This window comes from Meriones unguiculatus, chromosome 9, assembly GCF_030254825.1.
Source record: "Meriones unguiculatus strain TT.TT164.6M chromosome 9, Bangor_MerUng_6.1, whole genome shotgun sequence".
In the NCBI taxonomy this organism is placed as follows: domain Eukaryota; kingdom Metazoa; phylum Chordata; class Mammalia; order Rodentia; family Muridae; genus Meriones; species Meriones unguiculatus.
The window spans coordinates 51485586-51506249 of NC_083357.1; the positions used below are offsets into that span (position 1 = coordinate 51485586).

Here is a 20664-nt window from a genome sequence, read left to right on the forward strand (position 1 = left end):
GTCCTCCATGAACAATGCTGCTTTTATATCCACAGATCAAAGCTGCTTGAGACAGGACACAAAGACTTGGGGACCAGACAGAGAGAATTCAGAAACAAGCCTCCTCCTTTGGATGGGCTCTGGATTCTCTCCCGTCGTAGCTCCTCTCATTACTCACCCCTCTGCCCCTTATTACCCTCATATTTACAGTTTTACCCTGGCTTTTAAACTTCCTGCAGAAGTTCCTCCTGGATCACATCACCACCATAATTCAGTCCAGCACACAAGATGAAGTAAAGACGGTGCTTCTCTCACAGGCATTCCATCCCAGGAATCGAAAATGATGACCCCATCAGCAGGAAGCAGCCAGGTCCAAAATGGTGCCTCCTCCTCTATCCCCCCAAAACCAGGACCTTTAAAATAGGCCCATGGTTCCAGGAAAACCCGCTACTGGTGGAATTCTGAAAAATATCTAACCCCATCACAAGCCCCTAAGGCCAAAGGTTGTAAAAACTGGGCAGTCTGACTTATCTTCCTCCCCAAAAAGTTTTCCCCTACCTACTCAATAACACAATCTCCTCTCGGTCTCTAGGCGGTGGGTGCTGCACCCTTGCATACTGTGTCTAGACTGGGCGATCTCCTGTATCCTCACACTCTGTGCAGAGGTCATGAGGCATCCCTCTCCAAACAACGGAAGCCTGCTCTTGCCATCGAGGTCAATCTGATGTCCACTCTCTCCTTTCCCTCTGCCCCCTTTAACTCTTACAGATACCACATGAAGAAGAGCTAGCTGGGGAAGGACCAGCTACGATGATGTGAGCAAGGCCAGAGACACATGAGCAGGGAGATGCCGGATCGGATCAGTACAGGCGAAAACTGTGGAGGCTGAAGTGTGAATGCCTGACTCCCCATCACTTCCTGGTCTAGTGAACAAAGCCAGGACCGAGAGATAAAACTGCTGAACCCCATCCAGCGACAGAAACTTGATCAAAAGGCAGTTTGTTTAAACTCTACCAGGAAGCTGAATACCCATAAATCAGGTTTTGCAGATTTGACCTGGATTACAAGCTACTCCCCCCTCCATCAGCACAGTTTGCTACATGTGACATGACAGGCATCAAAGCAATCCATTCCATCAGGAAAGAAACATGGACAGTCATCAGACTTTTTACCTATTGTATTTCATTTTACTGTCTTTTTTTTTTAATCTTCACTCTTACATAAATCTTTTTGTAAATAATCTATTTGTATTTATTGATATTCTTGCCTGCGTGCATGTCTCTGTGAGGGGATCAGATCCCCTGGAACAGGAGTTACAGACAGTGATAAGCTGTCGTGTGGGTGCTGGTAATCAAACCCGGGTCCTCTGGAAGAGCAGCTGGTGCTCTTCACAGCTGAGCCATCTGTCCAGCCCTTGCATGACTCTCTGAAGAGAGATTCAGATGATCACGTTCAGTTCATATGCTGCTTAGTTGGGCTTTACAGTTGTCCAGTGTTTATTTCTACAGCTACTCTATGTGTAAGCTCTGCCATTCATTCCATGCACAATTCATACGTATGTTTTCTGTCTCTCCTGCCTCTATCCCCTCTGTCTCTACCACCCCCTCTTCTTTTGACTTCTTAACTGTGGCTTCTGATAGCTTTAGTAATAACCCTTGGACTCTGGATCCTAACAATATCTCAATTTTCTTCTTCCATCTAGTTTCTTCCCCTTTCTCGGCTGATTTAATGTCAATCCCTCTCATTAGCCTGCCCATCCCATCCTCAGTGACACGTGTTGTAAGCGGTGTTAATATTTACTATTGGTTTAACTTCTGGTATCGCTGCTGTTAATCCTCAGCAGCTGTATTAACCAAATCACCACACAGAGACTGGGTTTTTAGTTAACCTAGAACACCATGCTGGGCAATATTTACTCCCTCCTAAACCTCCAAGCCCTCAGTTTCCTAACATTTAGATTTCCCACATTATACTTGCTTTTTGTGAAATCTTAGGTCTGATTCATGCTTCACGTCCTCCAAGATCTCTCCTCCAGCTCTCCTCTCTCGCCCCTTCTCCTCCCACTCCTCTCCTGCCTTCTGGCTCCTCCCCTCTTTCCTGTCCTCTGGCTCCTCCCATTGCACAACATTGTATCTAGTTGCTTTATTTTGTCTTGTTTACACAAGAGTTGAGACAGGATGCTTAGAATGAGTATCACAATGCAATATCCGGATTGAAAACAGAGAGTTGGGGGTGGGGTGGGGGAGAAATCAGTATTTAAATGAACAAGGTAAGGTGTATACATTAAAAAAAAATTATACCAACATTTCCCCCTTTAAGTCCAATAAAAGGCTCCTTTTCTTTCAATACAATAATAATTATGAAAACTGTTAGGTAAAATCTACATGTGCAATGTCCAGTCCATGTGTATTTAGCACATGGAGAGGATATCTTAGGAGAAAGGGTCTGATTATCCTATCTATCTTGACAAGTTTAAAGTTCTATACCTAAATTAACTTTTATCCTTATTGGTATTACCTATATGAAAAGTCTTAAGTTCTAAACAACTTAAGCTTAAATGTGGTACTGTAACTATTTGGTCTTCAACCCCATCAGAGACTTGAGAAGGAATAAAATTAGTTATGAGAGTAAATAGGAAGTGTATGTTAGCAGCTTCCAAAATATAAAAAAATTGACAGAGACAGTTTGCTGCTGAACAGTCACCCATAACTCTCTATAAGGTTGGAGCATCATCTTCAGCCTTCTGGCTCAGAATATTTTGACAGACATATACATGAAGCAGGAACTATTTAGGACTTGCTTACCCTGTCTTGGCAGAGTTTGGCAGTCAACTTGTCCTGCATTTAAGTTTGCCCATTTTAGGCAGAATTTGTCTGTTGTGAAGCGAGGGTATTTTCTTTACCCGAGTGGCTTGTTTGCCACATTGGAAGCCATCTCCATATGGAGGTTCTTCGATGCTCATTATCTTCTTTCAGGTAGGTGAGGTGCTGCCAGGAAATGACTTGTCTCATTGTCAAAGAATCTTTAAAATAATAAGAACATTTTAAACACCATATTCTGTAGGTCTCTGAAGTTTTTGAAGACTAACCTATCTTTATGTAATCGCTTTGTATATAAAATCATATCTATCTGTTAAACCTATGATGTATACTCCTGTGATAAATTAAACTAGTGTCCAACACGACTATGAGTTGAATAACTAACAATTAACTTGCATACCTAATATCCTAACCACATTTTAATAGTAGTTTAAAAGTACTGGAAGTAACCTTGACTTTCTATCAATATAGTAAAGCTTATACCAATGTATTAAAAATACTTATTTTTGCATCAATATGCAAAATCCTATACCAGAGTTAAAATTAATCTTATTTGGGAATAACAAATAAAACCTTAAGTTGAGTAGATTCAATAATCTACCCTTTTTTCTATTTCTATAATATCCCTGTATATTCTTTGTTTTACTTTGAAAAAGACTGTTAATAATAAACATCTCCCAATGACAATAAAATAGTAAACAACCATAGCAAACAACCAAAAACATACCCAACCCCCGTTAAAGGAAATTGGACACCGTTCTCATGAGTTTCTTCTAGCTGACATTGTGGACATGTAGAAATCCTTTAGGGGGCTCAAATAAAAATGGTTAATTAAGCAAGCAATAACATTTGCAGTCCAATAACATTTGAATGTTGAGAAATTTCAGGCTTAATAAAAGTCCGTTTTGGAACAGCCTAAAATGCTGGATCAGTTAAAATTAGTAGCTTTCTTCAAAGTTCTTTTGGGAGCAGGCTTTGATGAGAAACAGCAGTTGAAGAAGTTGAGGCAGGAACAAGCAGAATGCTGGAACATGCAAGATGCTGGAACAGATGTGTCAATGTCTCAGCATGCTGAAGGATGAATCCTTCAGGTTTGATCCAGCATCTCTGGTGTCCAGTTCTTTTGTTCTGCAAACATAATTTCTCACAAGCATTATAGAGTTCTAAAATTATAAATGTATGAGATGTGCAGGACGAAACTAAACTGTAAGCCAATTTTATCTATGCAAATTAAAAGGTTAGCATAATACATTTTGAGGATATTATAGCCAAGGATTTATTGGCCAAGTATTGTTGAAGTTTTTGGCTGAAAACATATTTTTTATTTCTCAGTCAGTTTCAGAGTTGTTCCCATGTAAAGGGATCAGCAATATAAGGTACCATATTATTGAACATACAATCATTATCATGTTGAAATCAAAAGAAGGTTGGATAGATTAAAATATCTTTTTGGGCTCTAGCATGCCTATTGTATTAGGCCAAGCTGATACCTATTTCCCTAGAGAAGCCTTCCAATAGAAAGACAAGCTGGTTGCCTTGAGCAATAGAAAACGCATGTTTTAAGTAAACTTTATATAAACTCCTTTTTAATTTAGAATATAAGCATACCTTAGGTATCTTGTACCTGTTTTGAGGTTTAGCCCTAGATTTTTATATATATTGTAGCTATTTGTCCTATCCCCTTGTTTATATAAAATGGGCAGTTATGCCTTTATAGCCAAACTTTATTTAAAACTCCCTCTTACCTTTAGCATTTAAGCATACCCTAGGCATCTTGTACCTGGGTTTTACATTGATAAACATACACTAGGCATCTTGTATCTGGGTTTTACATTGTTTGTGGTTATTTTTTGGCTTGTCCCTTATTTATACAGGATGGGCAGTTATGCCTTTATAGCCCAATTTTATTTAAACTCCCTCTTACCTCTAGCATTTATATAAACTCTCTTAGTATTAGCATATAAGCTCTCTTACCCTTAGCATTTAAGTATATCCGAGGCATCTTGTACCTGGACTTTACATTGATAGTGGCTATTTTTTGGCTTGCCCCTTTTTTATACAGAGTGGACAGTTATGCCTTTGTAGCCGACTTTATTTAAACTCCCTCTTTAGCATTTAAGCATACCCTAGGCATCCTGTACCTGAGCTTTACAATGATAGTGGCTATTCTTTGGCTTGCCCTCTTTTTAATATGGGATGGACAGTTTTGTTTTTTAAACATATGAATATAAGTTTTGAGTTTTTAGGATTAAACTAGGTTGGCATGTACTTTGCCATCTTTAAGCCTCTTGTGTCTTCTTTACATAGGCACAACCAACATTATTCCCCTGTGAAATGTCTCACATTTAAAAGGATAAGGCAGTTTTCAGAGCAGTGTGACATTATCTCTCTTTACATAAAGCTAAAAATGATATGAATCCAACCTTTAGAACAGTAAGGACATAACATCTATTATTAAGAAAAAAAGAATTTACATGGTAACCTTAAGGAAATTTTTGTCATTTAGAATCTTAGACTATCTCTGTAAGTGGCTATACAGCAGGAATTGGCATCCTGGCTTTTATTATGTAAATAAGCTTGATCCAGAACTCAGAGATCTGCCTGTTTCTTTTCACTTTGTGTTGGGAAGAAAGGCATGTGCCTTCACCAACTTGTTCAGCTATATATAGTTTCAAATCAGTATATTTGTAACTCAAAGCCTTTATATGAAAATCCAGCAAAGAGAAAAGAAAAAATTAAGTTTGGGGTCAGTTGTGCCAATTTATGCTGTAACAAACAAAGCCCAGTTGGTTATTTTAGTTGATGTTTCAATAAATTGGCGGACCCTTACCAGAAAGAGCTGACAAATACCTTGCAGCCAGAGAGCTTTGAATTTTAGCCGTTATTAACCTAATTATTTAGATGAGTACTATTGTCTGTAACTTAGTACCCCAATCCTTGGCTTTTTCCCCCATTTTCTCCTTGAACTTTCTTGGAGAAGGCGTGGAGAAGAACCAACACCATTAAACATATTGCAACCAGATCCATGAATATGACAGCCAAAATGAAGCCAAAAGAGATTAAAACACCCTCTGCCATGGCAATTTTTTATTTTACATGCAGTTTAGGCCAAACTCTGTCTAGAGGTTTGTCTGCCTCCAAGTTCCTTTCTTTCCTGCCATGGCTGTGAAGCTGAGCCAGTTGAGCCAGCCACAGTATGAAAGAGCCATGCTTGTTTACTCCTTAGTTAAACTGCAGCAGCAGCCAGTTTTGTTACGGAAGTCTCAGGTCTGCCCACAGGAGGCTATCTTTTACTCCTGGGCTGGTTTAAGAGCCTCTCTTAAAGAGACAGTAACTCACCTGGGAGTTTTTAGATTTTGAGTTTGGTTTACATCACTGGGAGCTTATTCCCCCCACCAAATTACGATAAAGTATGATTTAAACGGTGTGGATACTTAGATTAGTTGGGTGCCATTTGTTGTAATCGGTATTAATATTTATTATTTGTTTATCTTCTGGTAATGCTGCTGTTAATCCTCAGCAGCTGTATTAACCAAATCACCACACAGAGACTGGGTTTTTAGTTAACCTAGAACACCATGCTGGGCAATATTTACTCCCTCCTAAACCTCCAAGCCCTCAGTTTCCTAACATTTAGATTTCCCACATTATACTTGCTTTTTGTGAAATCTTAGGTCTGCTTCATGCTCCATGTCCTCCAAGATCTCTCCTCCAGCTCTGCTCTCCTAGCTCTCCTCTCACCCCTTCTCCTCCCACTCCTCTCCTGCCTTCTGGCTCCTCCCCTCTTTCCTGTCCTCTGGCTCCTCCCATTGCACAACATTGTATCTAGTTGCTTTATTTTGTCTTGTTTACACAAGAGTTGAGACAGGATGCTTAGAATGAGTATCACAATGCAATATCCGGATTAAAACCAGAGAGTTGGGGGTGGAGTGGGGGAGAAATCAGTATTTAAATGAACAAGGTAAGGTGTATACATTTAAAAAAAAAAAAACCAAAAAACACATTATACCAACAGACACGTATCTTGATACACACCATACGGCCCTTAGTTATTGAGGCTAAAGGGATTAGCTGGCTGCTACATTATTGCATGAGGAGCCTAAGCAGTGGTTTAGCTGCCACTACAGTTAACATTTTACCCTTGAGTGGTGTTGGGGCTGCGCCTAGCCCTAAGCATGTGACAGGAGGGTTAAGCTGATAAAGCCAGGAGGAACCACCTCTACCACACACAACCTAATTGTACTTGAACACTGCAAATAACTTAACTGAAAGAATACAGCATATTAAAAAAAAAAAAAAAAGCCAGGCATTGGTGGTGTACATCTTTAATCTCAGCACTCAGAGGAAGAAGAAGGTGGATTTCTAAATCCAAGGGCAGCCTGTTCTGTGGCAAGCCGCGGCTATTAAGTTGCCGCGCCTAAAAGATGGCGCCTGCCGGATGTACTGACTGCTGATAAACAAGTCCATGTTTGGTCAAGGCGAGCGTGGCACTGGCCCATTGGCTGCCTGCTGCAGGTCTGATGAATGAGCGTGGTTGGCTGTGATTGGCTGATGTGGTTGCCTATATAATTGGGAAGGGCCCAGGGTATGGGGGGAGAAGAAGCTGGCAAAGGCCTGAATAAACTGCTTGAGGAAGAGCTGGTGGTTGTGTCTTCCTTGCTGGTCGAGGCGGTTGCGACGCTGTTCTATATAGTGAGTTCCAGGATAGCGAAGGCTAGATAAAGACCCTAGATAGATAGATAGATAGATAGATAATGGGCCAGAAACAAAATGGCTTAGTGGGAAAAGGCACTTGCCACCCAGCCTAGTGACCTGAGATGCCCCTTTTGCAGAGGACCCACACTCAGTTCCCAGTGTCCACACGATGACTCATAACCATCTGTAGCTCTGGTTCCAGGAGATCTGATGCTCTCTTCCTTGGACAAGCATGCATATGGTACACATACATACATGCAGGTAAAAGAAAAAGTGCACGTCAAACAAAAATGAGAGCTCTTCATTAAAAATAATAAAGAAAGAAAGATGAGTCTTTAAAAAATGAAAAGGATTTCTCCTAATGCTATTTGTATGTTTCCCATTGAGTAAAGTCTTCACCTACTGTATAAACACTGTGTTAGACGGAGAAATTTTTCTATTAAAAAAAAAAATCTTCCTCACTGCCCCTCATGGTGTTGCAGGTGTGTCTGCTGTGTCACATGTGTGTCAGTGGGTGGCAGAGAGGTGAGAGGCCATGTCCACCCTGACCTGGGAACATCTGAATGTTTAGTGACCTAACACTCCCTGAGAAAAGCAAGCCCAAGATGACCACCAGTCCAGCACCGCCCAGGCTCAGGTGGGCTCCCGGGGTGGGGAGCAAGCCAGAGACTAGATGAACCCTGACTAGGGCCTCAGGCCCTCAGGCAGAACTGAGCCCAAGCCAGTGGACAAGCCTAGGAAAGAGCAAGCTTGAGAGAACCACCAGTTCTGTGGTGCAGGCTTGGGGGAGCAGAGCATGCCCAAGATGGCCCCTGCCCAGTGCCGTAATTGGCCTTGAATTGCATGGGTGGAGCATAACACTGCTGAAAGGACCCCAGACACGCAGAGACCCCGAGCATCACTAAGAGGAGCAAGGAAGTGGTGGAGAAATGGAAGAGAAAGAGAAACAGATGTGTGCACAATGAAGGGAGGCAGAACTGGAGACTCAAGGGTAGCGAGGAACAGCCTGATGTGAGTAGCCGACCATGACACCTAGGACCATGGTGAGGTCCTGGCCTGTGCTGCCACTGGGGGCCACACCTGAGTCCATGGCCCTGCTGAAGCAGGGGTCTGTTACCACCAAAGGCCAGGTAGACATCGCTGATCTGGAATGCCACCCTGAGGACATGTTGATATCTGAGGGCTGTGCAGAACTGGCCCCACCCTTCACCTGGGCATCGTGAGAGAGCTGGCGTGAGAGCAGGAGAGCTTGTGCACCCCTCACCTACCGAAGCACTTGGGAGAGTGGGCCCTGTGCCTCACCTGAACAGCACAGTAGAGCCAGCCCTGGAGGGGAGGATTGTGGGTGAGATGGCCTCAAGGGTAAGACCTCAGGAGAGCTGGCTCTGCCTCTTGCTGGCAACAGCATTGGACAGGCCAGCCAGGACAGGGCAGGAGAGCCCCTCCTGGTGTGGGTACAGGAGAGCTGTCAGGCTGACCAGCTCGGATACCTTGCAGGCCCGATCCAGAGCTTTGAATTGGCCCACCCCAACCTCTACCCCATCAATAACTGCTAGAGTACGTGAAGGGCTCAGTCCTACAGATTCAAAGCTGAAGAACCTCCATGACACAGGGAAACAACAGTCCCAGTGAGGATCCAGTATCAATAGGACAGCAGAAGCCAGAGGCCTGGAACCAGACCAACGACTCATTTCAATGCACATTTGCAAGTCAAGAAGTATGGACAAAAGGGCATACTGTGGGACACTATGAGACACCCTACATCTTCCACAGTGGAAATTTATTTTTCCTCTGTGGGGTGGGAGGTTGCAAGGGAGGGAGAGATGAGTCTGATTGAGATGCATGATGTAAAATTCACAAAGAACCAATACAAAGTTTAAAAAGTTATTCCTACCTAGGGCATTCCTACTAAGTTACAAAATTATCATAGAACTTTAGTGGACAAACATTTTAAATCTATTTAAAACTTCGGCTTATTGTATGGAAATCCCACTGTATCTGTGATCTTCAGTCTTTTATACTGGTGGTATATAAAAAATGGTATGATGATTGTCCGAATTAACTAAAGTTTTTTTACATCCTTAGCCTAAATCTATGATCTACCCCTTCAGGAAAGTATCCATTTATCTCCTTATAAAATAAGTACAGAATGTGAAAAAAAAATATTACATAAGCTGTGTCTATTAAAGGGAGATATATACTGTTATAAGAAACTTTTTTTTACATAGTAACTAATAAGTTCAAAATTGTTTACAGAGCCTTTTCACAGAACACTTACAGGAAATAAGGAGAAGTAGGTGGTTTCATTAATTGGAAAAAGACCTCATTCAAGACTCCTTCCAGCCTAGAGGGAAAAGACTGCACATTTATATTTCTTGAATCTTCTCATATCCAGCCATTGTTTAAATTGGTCGTTGGAATTCTGCTGGTTATACAACCAAATGATAAAAATGCTAACCTCAGCTTTGGTGAAGCTATGGATGGGGGTGATATTATATATGTCCTTACAGTAATTAGGCTTCTTATATAACTATTTGTTTACCTAGACCTTACTTAAACCATATCTTCATGTTTTAAAAAAATTGTAGTTTTAACCACAACTCCTTCACTTAAGGCTCAAGGAACATGAAGGAAGAGAGGGCAGAAAGATTCTAAGAGCCAGAACTCCAGCAAGAGATTGTGTCTGGTAGAAATGACAACAAAGCTTCACCCATGAGACTCCAACAACATGGCTGACTAAACAAGGCTTGACCAAGCAAAGCACAACACCAATAGGTATGCTAATATGAATGGAGAAAGTCTGGGGGGGTGTGGAAGGGAGCAGCCTGAGACAATGAACTACAGGCAACTCAGGAATGCTGAGAGTATTAGTTGTCCCCAAGGATAAGATCCTAATTGGTTATCCAATACCAAGTACTCAGCTCTGAAATCATGTATAAATGAGTAACAGTAAGCAGGCTAGGATGGTTGTATATATGTATGTAGGCATTTATACATGTGTATGTATGTATGCATTTATATGTGTGTATGTTTGTATGTATTATGTATATTTATTTTTTTATTTGATATGTATTTTTAAGGCCACACATTCAAGAAGGAGCAGGGGAGTGAGGGGGAGGGGTTCCACAGGAAGGGTTGGAAGAAAGAAGGGAGAGAGGGAAGTGGTGTGATTATATTTTAATTTTTTTTTTAATTTTAAAACTCACATTTTAAGTGTGCAAAAAGCTTATTTTAAATTTTCCCAGTAGCAGTTCTGGGCACAGTGGCACACGCCCTTAATCCCAGCATCCCTGAGGTAGAGCAGGAGAATCTGTGAGTTCCAGACCAGCCTGGTTTACATAGCGAGTTCCAAGACATCCAGGGCTACAAAGAGAAATGAGAGACCCTGTCTCAAAAAGCAAAACAAAATTCTAAAAGAACTCCACCTTGGGGGAGGGGTTACTTCTAATTTAAATTCAAATATTTAAAGCTTTAAACAAAAATTTTCCTGCTAAGGGAAAATATTAATTGGGTCCAACTAATTATATCACTATGTTGCTATTGATACTAAGCTACAACTAAATTAAATGCTCTAAAAGAACTGCAACATACAGACCTCCTACAAACTTAAAGTGACTAACTCCATTTCCTCTAGTTAGATACTCAAAGCTTTGGGTCCCATCCAAGTTAAAATACCTTTTTCCCTCATCTGCTGCCTTGATATAGTTAGGCTGTACTGTGTTCTCCATTAAGTATAATATTACTATTAGGCATGACATGCAAATGTTCTTTCATATAGAGGGGAAAAAAGATAAAAAGCAGACCCAATCATGACGACTCAGATTCAGCTTGATCCATAAGTTCCTTTTCCAAAGACCTGCCAACCAGTTCTCTCTGCTGGTGACTGACTTCCTGCCTACTGGGCCTCATCTAAGATCCTGGGAATAAGCTTTTCCTAGGAGTAGAGGACGTGAGATAGTCACTCACACACACACACACACACACACACACACACACACACACTGTGGTGTTTGGCCAGCTGGGAAACTGCAAAGTTCCCAGAATAAAAGCCAGCTGAGTTCTTGGAACTTGGGTGACACAGGTCAGCAGCTGCAGAGAGAGCCCAGCAGCTCCACGGCAAAAACTCTCCGGGGCTGTCTCGTCTCAGCCTCTTAAAATAGCCAGTCATTGTCCATGTCATTGTGCGACACAACAGCCGTATGACAGGAGCTTCTGTGCCAGAAGACTCTAGGAACTTGCCTCAGGTGCCTGAAAGACAATAAAATATCTGAGACAGCTCTTCAGAGGTCCACATGCTTAGCCTGAGAAGAACTCTTTCCTGGGTGTGTAATAGAGGGGCTCTGGTCCACAGACGGGAAAACAAGGCCACCCACCTGCTAGCCATGGCCCATCCACCTTCTTGGAGGACACGTCACCACTTATCTGGGCCTAACCAGAGGGCATCCTTGACAACATCTTTCCTCTCCAACACCTCCCCATATTCTAACCTACCCTATAATGACTGGATTATCAAAAATATCCTTAAAAGGGCAACTGAAATGAAAACCGTGGGTTTTACAGGTACCCCTTCCTCTGATGGAGCCTGTTCTCTGATTCCTCTCTTTGCCTCCATCCATTCTTCTTCATGAACATATGTGGCTCATCCCTTCCAGAATTCAGCAAACGCAGTTCCAGAACTCTTACATGGACAGCGTCCTTCTGACACATACACCCAGGGACCAGCACCTGACTGTGGGGGAGGGGGGACCCAGTGACACCCCAGTTCAACGGTAGACTGGTGTTGACTCCCACCGACGATGGAAGCACGGGCTCCCTGTCTCGTTTATAACAAAGCCCTCCGTCTCTTCTCTTCTAACAGGAAAGGCTGGGACCATTAGAGCACGGCTTCCACGGACAGCCTCACAGCTCCAACCACAGCGCCTTGCTGTCTGTGCCATCCCTCCACCCTCCCCAGATAACCCTACCAAGAGCTGACAGACAGAACCCTCCAACTGCTGCCGGGAACAGGATGCGACATGACCGCTCGCGCATGCGCAGTCGCATATTAACTAAGCCTGCCGCCTCCTAATGTGGGGTGTATCCCACTTTGTCTGAGCCGAACCTCTCTCTTGTTTGGATACCCAGTGCACTATCTGCGGTATTAATTGCTCTCCTGATAAAGCTTTCGCTGTAGGGCTATCGGTCTCCACATCTCTTGAAAACCTCTTTTTCCTCTCCCTTCCCTGACAGCTAACTGGAGGCAGGATGGGAAGATGCCTCCACTCAGTTAATCCTTCTGGAAGTATTCTCACAAGCCTGCCTCAAGGTGTGGCTCTTTCTTAGTTGACTCTAGATCCTAGCAAGATGGAATCTGTGCTATGATATTAGCCACCAAAGAAAAGCAAAGGCAACATTGACTCCCGTGCTGAGAATGGGGTGACGGGAAGGGTCGGGGGAGCATTGCACAGTGCACAGCGGGTTGGAGATATAAACTTATAAAAGTATCCTTTTCAGGACTGGCTGCATTGTCCTCCTCTGTGGCCTGACCAGGTTGCTCCCCTCTCAGGGGAAGGTGGTCAAAGAGCAGGCCACTGAGTTCATGTCAGAGACAGTCCCTGTTCCCCTTACTAGGAAACCCACTTGGATGGCTGAGCTGCCATGAGAGGGGCATGGGAGGAGATGAGGAATGGAGGGTAGGATTGGGAGGAGATGAGAGAGGGGGCTACAGCTGGGATACAAAGTGAATAAACTGTAATTAATATAAAAAATAAAATTTAAATAAATAAATATTTTTTTTCACCTGATTTAGTTGTTGTCTCAAAGGTTTATTGCTCCTGGAAGCTTCTATCCTCCATACAATCTAGTCTAGGCCTAGAATGTTGTGAGCCTCCAAGACTTACTGCTGAATAGGCTTCCTCTTTCTAGCTCTTTCTAAACTCTGGCTGGCTGGTTCAACCCAGCTGTTCTGGCTCACACTCCCCTCCAAGCTGACTGATTCCATCTGGCTTCTCTCAGTTTTTCACTGAATTGCTCTGCTTGGCCTCAAACTAACTCTAGCAATCTCTTCTTATCTTCTGGCTTCTTCTCATTCTCTGGCTCGTTCTGTCTTCACCTGTGGTGTAGCTTGTTTTCTCTTCAACCTGTCTCTCCGTAAAACTCTCCCAGAAAAACCTGCCTCTGAATTCCACAAACTGAACTGGGAGAACTCAGCTCCACTGCTCTGTTCTCCCTTAAGTCTCCTCTCTTTTACCTGCTGTTCTCTGAGAGTTGAACATATCCTATTCTGTCGAATCTTTCTCTGATTCATCACTTGTCTGCCTCTCAATTAGACAATTTAAACATGGCTGCTTTCTTCTACCAACTAACGTTACCTTCATTGTTTGGGATTAAAGGTGTGTGCTAAGGTTGTGTCTGTATTCCAGCCAGTGTAGGGAAGTTGCTGGATTAAAACCTCTCCACATAAACTAGCCCTGCCTCAGTGGAAATCAGCATATGGAGTTTCCTCAAGAAACTAAAACAGGGCCTAGCCTACACGAGGCGGCTACAGCACATCTGGGTGTTTAGCCTGAGGACTCTGTGCACATCGCAGAGATCATGTGCACATCCATGTCTGCTACGCCACTATAGTCAAGCTCTAGAGCAGCAGCCAGGGATCGAATAAAGAAAATGTTGTGCATGCAGACAATGGAATTATACTTGGTGGCAAAGAATGAAATGATGGTATTTGCAGGAAAGGGGATGTGGCTGAATTGCTGTTTGAAGTTAATTAAGCCAGTCTTAGAAAAACAAACATCATGTTTTCTTTTTATGCGGGGGTGAGGGGTGGGAATAGTTTTTCAAGACAGAAATTCTGTCTGAATCTCTGACTGTCCTGAAACTCACTCTGTAGACCAGGCTGGCCTCAAACTCAATGACGCCCCTGCCTCTGCCTCCCAAGCTAGGATTAACAGGGGGCACCACACTCAGCTCTATCACGTTTTCTTTCATTTGTAGACCTAGATTATATACAGATACACAAAATCCCGTGTGTATACGTGAAATGAAAGGAGAACATAAGAGCTCAGAGGAGCAAGCGGAGCAGCAGAAAGGGGAGGGGAGGGGAGGTGGGGGGCAACAGATGGGGGAACATGGACAAAGTGTAATATATGTAATAATTGTAAGAAAATACCTTTGTGACTAATGAAAACACAGCAATAAACAGTCTGAGGTCCAAGGGGCCTGGTGCTACAGGAATGTAACTTCAGCTCCTGGGGAGGCCAGCACCGGAGGAACACAAGCTCACAGCTGGCATGGATCACTTAGTAAGGCACTCTCTCTCAAAAGGGGCTGGGGAGTGGGCTCTGAGGGCAGGAAACCTGGGGCTATGGCTTGATGGTAGAACCTCAAAGAACCTTAACGATTACAAAGAAAAGAGGGAGGCTGCATCCAGTCTGCCAGGCTGCACCAGGGCTGTGCTCCAGAGACCTCCGCTCCCTCTCCTCACCTAGGAGGCTATTGAAACAACAGGGTCTGCAGAATGGTAATCTCCCAGCAGCTGGGGGAAAGCAAAGGCCAAGGCCCGGGGCAACTGGAGGAGGAGCTGGTCTCCTAGGGAAGATTTGTCAGGCAGATTCTCAGGAGAAGCCGGACTGAGGCAAGGGTGATGGGAGGATCGGCCCTTAGTCCTGCTGCTCGGACCTGTCCCTCCTGTAGGACCCTTGGCTGGTGGGGGCTTGAGACCTGGATGTCTGTTCTTCGCCCCAGTGTGGCCATGTTGACTAAAGCTGCTTTTCCTGCTTTTTCACCATAAGTCCGGTTCTTCTGATTGGCTTACGGAAAGTGGGTGGGCCAGCCTGACTTGTTAGAGCGCTCCCTCCAGTAAAAAGACCTCAGTTCAGCAGACCGGGGAAATGTCTCCCACCAGCAAGCGCGGAGCTCGCAGACCTCGGCAGACACTGCACGATGCTAATTGATTTTTATTATATGGGTGCTTCGCCTGCCTATATGTCTGTGCGTCATGTGTGTGCCTGGTGCCTTCGGAGAGCAGGAAAGGGCATCAGAGCCCATAGAACTGGGGTTACAGTTGTGAGCTGCCATGTGGGTGCTGGGACTCAAACCAGGGTCCTCTAGAAGAGTGTTGTGGGAGTCTTTCTGGAATAAGCACCTGACACCAACAAGAGTAGAAGAAAGGAGATGTCATGGGTGGCCAAAGCCAGGACAGTTTCTGAAAGGCCTGGGTCATGGGTCCAGTTTGCATTCTTGTTTTATACCTGTATAGGTCAGGCGAATGAGTGAAATTTTTACAAAAGCTTACATAGCAGTCAGCGGGTTGCTAAGGGCAACGACCCGTGATTCCAGCCATTTCCCAGGTTATTCTGTTCCAGGTAGCGAGTGAAGTCATGCTTGGCCAACAGACAGTGCAAACAGTGCTTCAAGTGAATCATTAAATGAAGCAATGAATCAGAGTCTAATGATTGGTCTCTCCTACCTCTTCCTACTTCAAGAGCAGCCAGTTGGCTGAGCCATCTCGCCAACCTTATTTATCTTTGGGGCAGGAGCTTACTATGTAGCTCTGGCTGCCCTAGAACTCACAGAAATATGGGCCTGCCCCTGCCTCCCAGGCCCAGGGCAGTAGATTCCAAGACACTTACTTCGCTGGGTGCCAGACCCACCTGGACCCTCTCCATGGAGCATCACAAAGCAAGTAACGGTGCTGGACAGCAGCAAAAGCAATCGCCCCAGTGTAGCCTTGCTTCCCACTTGGCAAGGCGTGCCGCACGTGAGCGGGGCAGGGGGTGGTGGGGTGTAACCAAGCCTAACAAGGAACTGTGAGAGCCGTTATTGGTTCTTTTGTTTTGTTTTACTTTGTTTTGCCTCTCTCTACCAAAGGCAAAACAAGGGCCCGAATGGATTTCTTTGTGCAAGGCTGAGAGTCCCCACTTTCAGCTTGATGGTCCTGCCTCTTGTGAGTGCTAGGGTTGGAGGTCATATACCCCCACACCCTTCTAATTAATAACCATAATTAAGTGCTTGTCGTTGAAAAGTAAAAGCAACAGAAACGCCCGTTCAGTTCTAGGTAGAGGGAAAACAGACAATCGTTTTGGGAAAAGGTTTGGCAGTGTGTGGAGATGTTAAAAATAGATCTCTGACCGCAGAGGGATTTTATGCCCAGCAAAAAGGAGCAGCATTTTCCGTCAGAGCCCTGAAGCGGAAACAAGTACATGTGCTCATCAGTGGTAGAAGAAATGAGTGAGTGTGTGTTATATTTGTATAGTGAAATATTATCCAGCAATGAAATTAATGTCCAGAAAATATACCGAACAACAAAAAATACATCTTGACAAGATATCCAGGAGGGAGGGAGCCACAAGGGGGATACAAAGTGAATAAAGTGTAATTAATAAAAATTAAAAAAAAAAAGAAAACATATCTAGTGAAGTAAACCTAATTCAAAATGTGCATGCAATTGTGCACATTTCCCAAACGGACAAAGCACTTCTGTCATTTAAAGATGCCAGAACACATGTAAAAGCTCAGGAGATGTACGGCCACGACTACCACAAAAGTCGGAGGGGTGAGTGTTACTAGGGAAAATGGGAACTATGAGGAGGAGGAGGAGGAACCTTAAAGAACAAAGTTTTAAAAGTTCATGGTAGGCTTCAAAACTCCAGCAGGTTAAAACTCATTCAAAAATGAAATTTCCCATGTTTCCTTCCCAGAATCAAGTTTGTAGTCATGTATGTTGGCTCATGCATGAGATCCCTGCGCTCAAGAAGCTGAGGCAGGCAAACCCTCTCACATTCGGGATCAGCATGGCCTTGTCTCAAAAAAAAAAAATAATTGAAATGAGGTTTCACTATATGGCCCGGCTGGCCTGGAACTCACTATATAGATCAGGCTGGTCTTGAACTTATGGAGAGCCACTTGACTGCCTCCGAGGTACTGAGATTAAAGGTGCGTACAACCACCCCAGCACGGCTTCTTTTTATAGAGAGAATGCAAATTGGTAGTTTGCAATCTTTTTTCGTGTTACTTTGTTGACTGAATTTGTTCAATCAACTACTACTGAGGTCCCTGAGGGTCTATAGTCTCCCCAGTCATGGTTGTTCAGGTTTTTTTGTTTAAATTAGGATTCCATCTCAGTGCCAGGGATATCTGTTCATGAGTTGTTGCTCAGAGAGACCCCAGCGGCCCCCAAAACACTACAGGCTATTGCCAATACTCTTGGTTGCCACCAGAAACCAGATGGTAGGACCCTATTGTTGCCTGAGCATGGTGCACACACCTTTAAATCCAGCACCTGGGAGGCAGGAGCAGGCAGATTCCCGGGAGTCTGAGGCCAGTCTGGGCTACTTAACATGTTTCCCTGCCAGCTGGTCTAAGCTTGCCTCACAGTAAATCCCCGTCTGTAATTTTAAATCCCCTTGTTGCTGAAGGCACCTCCATGTCTTTGTTGCCAGACATAAAGAAATGAAGCTGGAACTCAACTGGAGGATTCCTCCCTTGCTTGCTGGCTTTACAGTGCCCAAAGACTGTGTAGGCGCTGGGAGATTTAAGGATCTTAGCTAGCAGTGAGCCTCACGAACTACAAAGCCAACCTGCCAAGTGAGATGTTCCCCCTGGTAAAAGAGCGAGCGGCATGGCTGGTACAGGAGTAGCCAACCACTCTTGGGTTGCATTTGAAGGCTGCTGCATCAGAGGGAATACACAGACGTCTAGTATTGTAGAGCCAATCAAAAGCCCAGGGCACAGGGGTGGCATGATGGCTCAGTGGTTAAGAGCACATACCATTCTTGAGGAAGACCTGAGTTCAATTCCCAGCACCCACATCTGGCAACTCACAAGTGCCTGTAACTCCAGCTCCAGGGGATCTGACATCCTTCTGTGCTCCTCACTCATATGGAGACTTATAGGTGTATATATCAATAAATAATAGTTTGTTTTTTTTAAAAAAAAAAAAAAAGAACAGGGCTTTGTTTTGAACAACAATCTTTGCAGCTATAAATAGCCAGTCAGCAAGGAATTTCCTGAAAGTAGCCTAACCAGAAAGCAGAGTGTGGCTGGGGATCAATAGCCCCCAGCTCACCCTCTGGACCTGTGCCCTGGCAAGGGTCTGAATCACAAAGAGGTTCGGCATACCTGGGTTCAGGCTCACGCTGAGAGGAAAGCCAGGCTAAGGGAGATGCAGGACTTGGAAAACTGAGAAAGCTTTTACCAGGGGGAAGCCAGGACAGACAGAGGTGATAAGAGAGATAAGAGAATGTGAGTATCCAAGAGACCCAGGAAATAGTAAGGACAACCTGTGTGCCTACAGTGCAGACAGGGCCTGGAAAAGCAGTCTTGGGGCACTCTGAAATATGCCAGTCACGTGGAGTCAAGGCAGGGAAGGCAGTGTAGAGGCCCATAGCCCCAGGAGGTCTGTCAAGAGGGAACAGGTAAGGCCCTGATAGGGCAGGGATGGAGGCAGGGGGGGATCTGGCCTTGGAGTCCGGGCCCAGGGAGTTGGATTCTCAGTCTCCACGAGTTGGAAAAATACGAGCAGTTTGTCTACAAGGTCTTCTTTCATCCAAACCCAACTGCTCCCGCTCCACATCAGCCCAGGAGCTCCTGCGTCTACCAATGTGAGAGTCCCGGGTGCCTGTCCTCCGATCTGGAACTAGCTTTCTGCTGAGATAGGGAGAGAGTGGTAGGGAGCAGGATTAAGTCAGAGTCCCTGGGGACTGGCAACCAGAAGAGAGGTTAACTCCCGGCAGCGCCAGGCCAAGAGACTCACAGACACCAGCTTGCAGGAGACAGCCATGTGAACGATTCTTGTCAGTTCCAAACCTACTCTGGCCACTCCATCACCCAGGGACTCCTGGTTACTAAGCAACCTCTGCCTTACCTACTGTCGGCTCTTGTTCCTTAGCAACCCTTGCATAACCCAATTCCCTTGAGTTCAGAGTTGATATCTATAAATTATAGGTAGATGGGTGCCTGAACAGCACCCATCTACCTATAATTTATGTAGAGAAATTTTATATTAAATTCAGGTCTGGTCCTCATGAAGGCAGCCAAAGGCTCTGCTTTGGCAGGATCAGCCTTGACTTCCAATTTACGTTTCTTTTGATGTTTTATTTTCAAAAATGGTCTTTGTAAGTACTAGACCTACCCTGTTTTTTTCCTCAGTCTTCCTCCCTCCTTCCTCTGTGCTTTCCCTTCCTGCTTCCTACAACATACATTTATAGTCTTGTGTTTCCAGGAGCTGAGGGGTTTCTGAGGCTGCCTCATCTACCTTTCAAAACACGGGGCTCTAAACATTCTAATACCCTTCTGCAGAATTCTTCTCCCCAAGCCGCAAACACAGATTAACCCCACACAGTGAGGGCAGAATAGAGGAGCTTGTCTCCACCGCCAGGCCCAAGGAAAAGGGGAGCCACACTTTGTGTGTTAGAGCGCCCCCTGCTGGAGAGCGTGAGTTATAACACGTCTGAGAATCTGTCCTGTCTCAGCGACTGTGGCTGTCCCTTTTCTCAGGCCCACAGGTCTTGGCCTGAGCTTGCCTTACGATGTTACAGGGAAGCTAACCCGTAACAGAAAAGCAGCTGTGACCTTTTGCTGGCAAACAGCCTGCAGAGATGAGGCAGCCTTGTCTGTGCTTGTTTCTCCTTCCGTGACACGTGCCTTTCATCCAGAGGGAGAGCAAGAGGGCTCTCGCTCACTGACCCTCAGTCTTACACTTCATTCCAAAGCAGTCTGGAGAAGCAGAGCTAACAGCAGACGCGTAGACCTTTCAGTCTGGCACACTCTTTCCATGTCAATTAATTCAGATAAATATACTGGAGAGTGAGGAAGCCGAATGGACATACTTTCAAACCAGCCCCATCTCAAAAGTAGACGACCTTCAATGTCAAGCCCAAAGAAAAAAAGAAAGGACCAAAAACAGAGAAGAAGAAGAAGAAGAAGAAGAAGAAGAAGAAGAAGAAGAAGAAGAAGAAGAAGAAGAAGAGAAGGAAGGAAGGAAGGAAGGAAGGAAGGAAGGAAGGAAGGAAGGAAGATTAGGAAAGAGAACCAAGCCTAGTGATTCAGGTCTATAATCTTAGCTACTCAGGAGGCCGAGGCAAGACGATTGCAAGTTCAAGACCAGCCTGAGCAACTTATCAAAACTATGTCACAAAATAGAAATTAAAAAAGAGATTTTGGAGGATAGCTTAGCAGTAAGGTACTTGCCTAA

The 20664-nt window shown here is 44.4% G+C and overlaps 1 pseudogene; it reads left to right on the forward strand.

Annotated features, from left to right (window-relative positions):
• Positions 1-7953: 7953 nt before the first annotated feature.
• On the forward strand, positions 7954-8076 carry LOC132656697 (small nucleolar RNA SNORA17; annotated as a pseudogene).
• Positions 8077-20664: the final 12588 nt, after the last annotated feature.